This window comes from Elephantulus edwardii, unplaced genomic scaffold, assembly GCF_000299155.1.
Source record: "Elephantulus edwardii isolate Elephantulus edwardi_28Jun2011 unplaced genomic scaffold, EleEdw1.0 scaffold00477, whole genome shotgun sequence".
Lineage (NCBI taxonomy): Eukaryota > Metazoa > Chordata > Mammalia > Macroscelidea > Macroscelididae > Elephantulus > Elephantulus edwardii.
The window spans coordinates 619,286-628,994 of record NW_006400227.1 but is presented as its reverse complement, the minus strand read 5'-3'; the positions used below and the strand labels follow the sequence as shown (position 1 = coordinate 628,994).

Sequence of the window (9,709 nt, the reverse complement as noted above, 5' to 3'; positions counted from 1 at the left end):
CAGGAGAGGAAGGCCCTCTATGAGGTGGATTGACTGGGATAATTGGGATGGGAGTGTCAGAGACAGTGCGATTGGCACAGGACAGAGCGGAGTTTAGGGTTGTTGTACATAGGGTCGCTATGAGTCGCAGGCGACTCGACGGCACATAACAACAACAAGAACATGATAAGGTATTGTTTTCATGACAAGAGGTCGGAATGAAAGCTGCACAGTGGAGTGGACTTGTGGCGGAGGGATTGTATAACAATGAAATAATTTTTCTTTTACTTTTCAAAGAGAAGAGTGAATTAGCCGGGGAGGAGATAGGCAGAAAGAAAAGGGCAACAATGAATGAATGGAAACCCTACTTCCCTGTAAACTTTCATTAAAATTAATTAAAAAAAAAATATAAGCTACATAATAACATTAAAAAAGGAATCTTAAAGTATATAAAATAAAATTTATGATAATCAAGTGGAATTCATAAAAGGTATGCAAGAATGGTTATAAAACAATTACTGTAATTCATCACATTAATTATCCATAGTACAAGGACCACATGATCCTTTCAGATAATGTAGAAAAGGTCTTTGGCAAAATCCAAAAGAGGAACAGAGAGGAATTTCCTTAACTTATTGAAAGGCCATACGAAAAACCAAGAGCCAACATTATTCTTAATATTTCCCTTGTGAACAAGTATTAGATAAAGACACCGTTATCACCACTCCTAGTCTGTATTGTATTCAATGAATTTCCTAGGAAAATAAGTGAAGAAAACGAAATAAGAGACACCTAAATTGACAAAAAGGCCATAAAATGTTCACTATAAGTAGACAATATGATAATGTACCCAGTAAACGCTGGAGACTTAAAAAAAAAGGCTTTTTAGACATTATGACTACTGCAATCAGCAAATAAGACAAGTAAGTAGTCATATTGCCATTAGTTCAATTCTTCCCAGATTGACTCTCCCTTGTCTTGGTCCTGGTAGTGTTGTCTACTGATTACCTTTCTATTTTCTCCTCTGATTCCTCAGTTTCCCAGTGCCATTTGTGGAAGAAGTGATTGTTTCCAAATGTGATTTTGCTTTCTTGTCAAATTGACTGTGTAGGTGGATGGCTTTATTTTGGAGTTTTTTATTCTATTCCATTGGTCTTTTGGGTGTCATTGCACCAACACTATGCTGTTTGATTACTATGGTTGTCAGTAGGTTTTGAGATCAGGGAGTGCTACTACTTCCTCTTACATTTTTATTTTTCAGAAGAATCTTACTTATTTGAAGTCTCATCGCCAGATGAAACTTGCAATTACCTTTTTTTATCTCCTTGAAGAAAAAATTTTCTATCTTTATTGAGATTGCATTAAGCACATAGATTGGTTTTGATAGGATTGCCATTTTCACAATTAATAGGAAATATTTTCCCAATTTTTTAGGTCTCTTATTATTTCTTGTAGGAATGTTTTGTAGTTTTTCTTTTAAAAGTCGTGTGTGTGTGTGTGTGTGTGTGTGTGTGTGTGTGTGTTTGTATTTCCATTAGTCTCTTTCCATTGAGAATAATGTTGGCTTTTGTCTTTGCATATAGATTTTCATTAAGTTAGGAAAATTTCACTGTATTTTTTTCTCTTTACAAGTAAAGGGTGAAAAGGCAAAAGGGATGTGGAAGAAGGGAGAGGAAATTACTAGGACAGTAGAGAGTAGTGGGATAATGGGGGCAAAGAAATAGGGAGGTAGCATTGGAGGCATGAGCAGCAGGGGAGATAAAGGTTATGTTAATAATGATATAAAGCACAATATATCAGAAATAATTGTTTAAAAATGTACGTGAATGAAACCATGAGTAATAATGTTTGTATATAAGCGGCATAAAAATAATAAGTATTTTTTAAAGTAGATAAATACATATATACTGGAAATTACTAACTATAAAAACACCATTTGTGAATAATAGTTACAGAAAATTCTATGACATCAAATTCTGTACACTATAGTTTAAGTAGAAAAGAATCTAATAATTAAATCCATTAATCTTGGTATAGGAAAGAATATGCATTTTCATAAAAATAAAATGAAACAAAAACTCAACATTTCTTAATACTTTACCTGAAATACTTGTTTTCTTTTAAATACACAAATGCCACCTAGAATCTATTGAATTATTTAGAGAAAGTTGATAATACTCCTATACAAATTCTACTATGCCCATGTGTATCCTACTTTTCTTTGGTTTGTTTCTTTGTTTCGACAGTCTTTATCATTTATTTTTAGTAATATTACCACATATGTACTATTTCTTCCCTATTTTCATATAAAGGTAAATAACATAGGATATTTTTCTTTTTGTTAAACTATTTATTCACTGAATTTTACATTTTTTTGTTGTTAAATGTGTCAAGTCACTCAGTATCCATTAACAAAAGATCTACACCCTGTTCTATACTATAATTTATAACTATAATTTCACCAAATTAATAGAATTTTTAGAGGCATCAGGCCTGAGGGCTGCAGGCCCATGAGCCTAACCAACCTTTAAATACAATGACCCACCCACCAGGTCCTGACTGACTCTAAACAAGAAGTTCCTTTTTAGCTAAACCCAGCAAATCCAATCAGCTCACACATGTTTGCAAATGAAACTATTAATTTTTTAAATTAGTATTTTTAATCTTTTCTTATATAACATCATTAATCAAATTATTAAAAATGTATATAATTAATCTTGAAGTTGAATAATTTAACATTATTCCAAAGAAGAATCAATATGTTACTAATACTATTTTTTTATAGACACATGTTTTAAACAGTGGTGAACACAAGGAAAACATAATAGTTATTTGTCTCTTTTCTTTGCTCCAGAACAATTTAAAATTAAAACATTTATTTGTGTTTTCCTAAAGATGCAGAATTGCCCTAAGTAAACAGCTATACCTCCACACACTTTTATTTTGACAGAAGATTGAGTGACTACTTGCCTTGTACGTAAACCACATTTACTGGAAACTAAGGTGATGGTTAGTTGTCTTCCTCCAATCCTGATGCAACGTTGTTGTTATTAGAGTCCAGCTTTGTAAATTATTTGTTCAGCATACAGACTGAATAAGCATAGAGGAAGGACACAACCCTGACACATGATGCTCCTGATTTTAAACCATGTAGTGTTCCCTTGCTCTGTTTGTACAATAGCCATCTGGTCTAGTTATAGATTTCCAATAAATACAGTTGTGTGTTATTTTTAATGTTAGTAATAATTTCTTACAATACACAGTCAAATTCCTTTGCACACAAATCAACATTCTTCCAGTATTATCTGCTTTCAGCCAGTATCTGTCTGGTATCAGCAATCATGTGTGCAAAACCTATTCTAAAATCAGCTTCAACTTCTAGTATTACCCTGTCAATACATTGTTCCAGTAGTGTTATTTTTTAATAATTTTCAACATTTTGCTTGCATGATATATTAATGATATTGTTCAATAATTTCCACATTCTGTTGGATCACCTGTCTTAGGAATTTGGATGAAACTTCATCTCTTCCAGTCAGTCACCTTTTTTTTTTCAATAGGAAATACTTTAGTATTTCTTTTATCAAATTGCAAATCTAGGCTGTAGAGTTTGGTTTTTTTAAGGATATTAGAAACTGAAGAAATGACTTACATATCAAGTGAACCATGTATTTTTCATAACTCTCTGAATGCTGAACAATGCAGTCTAAAGGAGGACTTAACCACAAAGCACCTAAAATAACATTGGTAGATGGGCAGAAACGTGTCATCAAGCATTTCTTACTGTCTTCCTCCCAAGTCTTAGTCTCAAGGCATTGTGAGTCTGAAGCACAACTGTCAGCATTCTGAAACCGGGTTAGTGAGCCTTCTGAGCCTTAATAAATTATTTTCCCAAATTAATTGCATATATTTTCACCTTCTCATTTGCTTTCAAAAATATGTGTTTTGAGAGACGCCTCTCCTGTGGATTCTGGGATATGGATGACAAAGCCAACCAGTCTCTTGTTTTCTTGATGCACAGCAAACTGTATGACACTGGTAAGTTTAAAACTCTGGTCCTTGTTACTTGAATCTGAGGATCTATCAACCTCAGCAATTGGCCTGTGACCATCAGATGGGATTCTGTAATGGGGAAGATGTTATGAATGGCCCACGCTGCCAGTACTTGTTTCATGGCTTCATAAACCATTTCAGTGGTGCTGTTTTAACTGTCATTGATCTCAAAAACTGCACTATAAGCATCTGCTGCCAAAGAGAATCATCTGCTTCTGGAAATGTTTCGTTTTCAGTCTTACCAAAAGGGTTGATAGGCCTGTTCCCTCTGTTCTGGTCAAGGAATTCTGTAGCAGGAAGAACAGTATTGAACTGAATAGGTGTTCCAGGTGCTATTAGTTGCTCGGCTGTTACTCCAGGCACAATCTTGTCATTCTCCATCTCTGAATTTTTCAGGTTCCGACTGGAGCACACAGGTTCTTGTTTTCCCCTAAAGCTTGTGATGGGAGTCACTGCCTCCAGCACTGTCTGATTCAACTTGATGGCTACGCCTCTGGCTTGTCAGTCAGGTCTTGAGATGTTGATTGCACATACCCACTCATCATTTTCCTTCCTGCTCTCTGCCTGGAGAATTGTTCCCGATTTTGCATTTGGTGTGGTGATCTGGAAGCAGTAACACCGGTCTTCACAATCCACCGCCATCACTGAGCAGTTGTCCAGGTCCTGGATCAGGCCCCTGGCCCCGCCCCCTCTGGGCTGGCACATGTGATTCCCTCCCTGCGTGAAGAAGCACAGTCGCTCCCAGGTGGTGGTGACCAGCCCTGTTTTATTTCTAAGATTAAGGTAGCTAGGCTTCTGGATGAGGTTCCTGTTGATCTGCGGTGTGGGGACATTGGAGTCTGGTGTATAAACAGATTCATCGACTGACAGCAACTCTTGCTGGGACACGTACATCTTTTCTGCTTTGGCTTCCAGTTCCACCTGAAGGCTCCGAACCATGTCTGTAGCAGACGACAGCAAGCTGTTCATGAGTTTGGAAAACATCTCTGCTCCTTTTTTACAGAAGTTAATCTGGCTACGGGCTGTGATCATGGGCTCCATCATGGTGATCCGCTTCCATTACTGCAGGGCCTTGAGAGCCCAGTATTAGCATTGGGGAGAAGACAGGGGCTGCTTCTGGCGCGCAGCGCTACATCCTTGACAACCTCCGCCTTCACCTTCTCATTCTCCTTTTTTGGGGGGAAGCCTGCTATACTTTGCCATTGAAAGTTCATGCTCATTACTGGCAAGTCCAAAGAAATCCTTTAAAGTGCTAACTTCTGTGAGATCCTTTTCTCGAAATTGTATAACAGGCAGAACCATTGTGTCTGCCAACTCTTTCGCCAGCTCCATATGAAGGACATTAAGCTCATCCACCACTTTGGAAAAGTAGTGAAGTGTAGAAATTACTTCTTCATCTCCTTTGCCAAGAGCAAAATTCTGGTTTTCATATGCCAGCAGTTGTTTAGAAAGCTGTTGAATGGCCAGGCACATTTCATTCTGGGCTCCATAGACTCACTGCATGGCTTGGAGCAGCTGGTTCGCGTAATTTGTGGGGGTGCCTGCATCTTCTTCAAATACACTCAGTAAAGAGCGAGTCTGGGGGCTGTCCTGAAATGCCCCCTCTAGCAGGAGTTTGTCCACTGCAGGCATGATGCTACCGAGAGGCGGGCACGTGGGGGGGACACCAGAAGTGTCAGTCAGCTTCTGCTTGCTTGAAGGTTAGAAAGATACGAAACACTTACTTCAGAAGATCAAGGTCTACAGCTTTCCATATAGATTACTTATAAAAACAAACAAACAAACAAACCCAAAAAACAAAAACAAAAATAACCCCAAACCTCACAAAAAACCAAAAAGAAGAAAAATACAGAAGTCCTCAAAAGAAAAAAAGTCCCCAACACAGGACCAACAGTTAATGTGACAAATTGGGAAAAGTTTGAGGCTAACAATGCTTTAATCTTGTTTGGATCAACAATTAATACCCTGGATACCAGCAGTCAGGAAATCAGGAGATCTATCACATTGGGCAAATCTGCTGTCAGAACCCCTCCAAAACGCTAAAGTGCAATGGATGGTTCAGGCTCTGGTCTTCTCCATCACCTGCTATGCGTCAGAGAGCTGGGCAATGAATAAAGATGATAGAAGAATTGATGTCATTGAGTCGTAGTGCTGGAGAAGAGCCATGAATATTCCACAGATTGCTAAAAGAAAAAAGAGATATGTCTTGGAAAAAGTTCAGCTGGAAAAAGAGGTGCTTCTTGGAGTCAAAGATGGCAAAGCTTCATCTTTCATACTCTGGACATGTAGGAAGGTGAGGCTATTCTTTGAAAAGGGGCAATATGCTTGGAAAGATGGAAGATCAGGGAAGGAGAGGAGGATCCTCAACGTGATGAATTGACACCGTGACTACAGGATATTGTTAATGTATTGGAGATGATGAGAAGGGCACAGGATAGGGCAGGGTTCATGTTAGGTATTCATAGGATTGCTATGAGTCATATTCAATTCGATGACACCAAACAACAATGCCCTTGTATGCCAAAGTTGGATGTTGTTATTATGTGTCATCAAGTCATTGCAACTCATAGTGACCCTTTGTACTTTAGTTCTGAAAGCTTCTCTATCCTGCACCAATTTCATCCTCTCCAACAGATCAAATCTCATTATTCCAGTCACTGAGTCAATCCATCTCATCCTGATTCTTCCTCCCCTGTATTGTCCCTCCGCCCCTTCAAGCATGATGTTCCTTTCCAAGGACTGGTCCCTCCTGGCTCACCTATTTGAAAGCCTCAAAATCATTGCCACCAGGGACCAAATTGGTTTTACCCTCTCCAGGGCAGACCTGTTTGTTCTCTTGGAAGTCCACAGTATGTTCAACACTCCTATCCAAAACCACAAGTCAAAGCCATCTATCCTTCTTTCATCCTTAGTTATTGTCCAGCTCTCTGATGCGTAGCAAGTAATTGTTAAGACAATGGCCTGGATCAGTCCTACCTTAGACTCATAATGACATCGTTGCTCTCCAGTGCTCTAGAGAAGTCCCTGATAGCAGATTTTCCAATGAAGTTGGTAAGCAAGAAAAATATATCTTGGGGAAAACTGACCAAACAATAATTTCTAATTAAGACAACTACCTTTATATGTTGTTGTTATGTTTTTAGGTGCTGTTGAGAGAGTATGACCTACACTGAGTTTATGAACAGCAGATCTGAGTCCCATTCTATCTTGTGCCATCCTCACATTTCCTGACACACTAGAGGCCATTTCAGCATTCACTGTGTCAATCCACCTAGTTGAGTGTCTTTCTTTTACCAACCCTCCATCTTTCCAAGCCTGATGTCCCTCTTCAAGAAATTGCCTCTCCTAGCAATATGTCACAAGCATACAAGACGAAGTTTTATCATCTTTGTCTCCAAGGAGCACTCTGACTACTCTTTCTGCAGGATATATCTGTTTGTTCTTTTGCCAGCCTATGGGATATTCCACACTCTTCTCTAACATTGCTGTTACTCTTTCATAGCTCCTGGGCTGACTGCAAAAGAAATCTCTGGTCCTAAAAGACCTCCACTGCATTCTTCCCTGTTGATAATGAGATTCCCCCCTTCTGCTGCTAAACCTGCTCAGTTTAAACCTGGTGGTAAGGGAAAACTGACCAAGCTCATTTTGAACTATTTATATACACTATTTCATATTTCCACCCAATCACACAGTGAAAGTTAAAGCTACTGACTGGAAAGCCATTTTAAACAGAAAACCCCCTACGTTACAGTGGCCTTTCAGATAGCAGTACAACTCCCTAAGGACTACGCCACCAGAGTTCCCATTAAAATATATTAGTATTTTTTAAAAAATATATTTTATAATATGCAAAATAACTCTAACTATTAAAAAATAATAATGCAACTTTAAGGACTAAGCTGTACCTAACTCAAGCATTGGGAATTTTAGTCACCTCACATGCGTGCAAAAACTGGGTAATGAAGAAGGAAGAAGAAGAGTTTGTGCCTTTGGATTGAACTGCTAAGAAAGCATATTAAATATACCGTAGACTGCCCAAAGGAAAACCAATTCTGTCTTGGAAGAATTAAAGCTAGAACACTTCTTATAAGTGAGGATGATAAGACTTCATCTCATATGTATAGAAGATTTCATCAGAGGCTTTAGTACCTAGAGAAAGACATTATGCTTGAAAAGCTAAAGGGTCAGGGGGGAAAAAAGAGGAAAACCTTTGAGATGGATTGGCACAGTGACTGCAAAAATGGGCTCAAGTAAAGTAGCAATTGTGAGGAAGTAGCAAGAACAAACAGGGTTTTGTTCTGTTGTGCATCAAGTTCTAAGTTGGAACTTAGAACTGATTCTATGATACTTAACTATATGACAAATTCAAAGTACTGTGTTATTAGTAGACTAGTTCTCCATCTAGACTCTGCTTATTAAATTAATGATGTAGTTCAAAGTCTATAACCAACCGTTACTGTCCAATAAACTCTGACTCACTGTGACCTCAAGTGTGAAAAAGCATAACTGCACTCGATAACATTTTCTATGTTTGTGACCTTCTGGAAGTAGACTGCTAGGTCTTTCCTCCAAGTATTCTCTTGTTGAACCAAAATCACCAATTTCAGGAAGCAAAATTGCATCACCGAGGGGTTGGGTTGGGCCTATAATAATTCTCTTCAATTTAGAGAAACTCAGGAAATATTGGCTGGTAAAATCCACAATGGACTGGAAGTCTATAACAAAAATAAAGATAATAATTGAGCTTAAAACAAAGCATAGCAGTTAAAACAAAACCAAAACTACTTCAGTCTTTCTGTGTTTTTAAAACCTTCTAAATAAATATATACATGGGATTTCTCTCCTCGAAGATCATGCCATAGTATTTTCTTCTTTTTTATTCATGATTGATTAAAAAAGATACATAATTACTCTAAAAATAAGTTTAGATATTAAAAATGTTACAAATTATCTTTTATTTGATTAAAAAAGTACATATAATTTCCATGTGTTTTCAATTATTTTAAGAGACAACAAAATTGGATCTTAGGATTTTGAGTAAATTTCAGCAAGAAAAAATAATTAAAGTAAAAATAATTTTTAAAAAAATATTTTAAATTAGTTTGCTTACAAAGCTTGCATACACTGTGTTTCACACTATTTTTCATTCACATTGTGTTTCATACAATCATTCCCGTTCATTATGTTTTATAAAATTAATCACCATTGGACTATGCCCATCATTACTCGGTTTTACAGATCTTCACCTGATCTTTCCCATTCCCTTTACCCACTGCCATCACCCACCAAATTGTACAACTGTGTAGTTTCTTAAAATAATTCTAAATGATATTCAAGTTTATTTGATTTTTTAAACAAGACTCAAATATTAGCTCTATTAGTCATACTCTATAATTTGAATAATTATAATTCTTTTATTCTGTTTTCACAGTTCTGGTGGCCTACTAGCAAGAAGCAGCATTGCAGTCCCGAAGTCAGTGGTTTAAGTCCACCAGCCCCTTCACAGGAGAAGGATGGGAGATCTCCTCCCATGCAATTAACTGCCTCTGAAAACCTGCCGGATGGTCAGCTATAAGTTGGTTCCAACTCAATGGTACATAAAAACAACAACTTTCTTTGGGGTTCAATTATCAAATATCACTTGATTTTTCTTTCCTCTTTGTTTTTGGTTTTTTTT

At 37.3% G+C, this 9,709-nt stretch overlaps 1 pseudogene; it reads right to left on the bottom strand.

Moving 5' to 3' along the window:
- Window positions 1-3,835: 3,835 nt before the first annotated feature.
- LOC102866080 lies at window positions 3,836-5,664 on the bottom strand (annotated as a pseudogene).
- Between the last annotated feature and the right edge of the window lie 4,045 nt (window positions 5,665-9,709).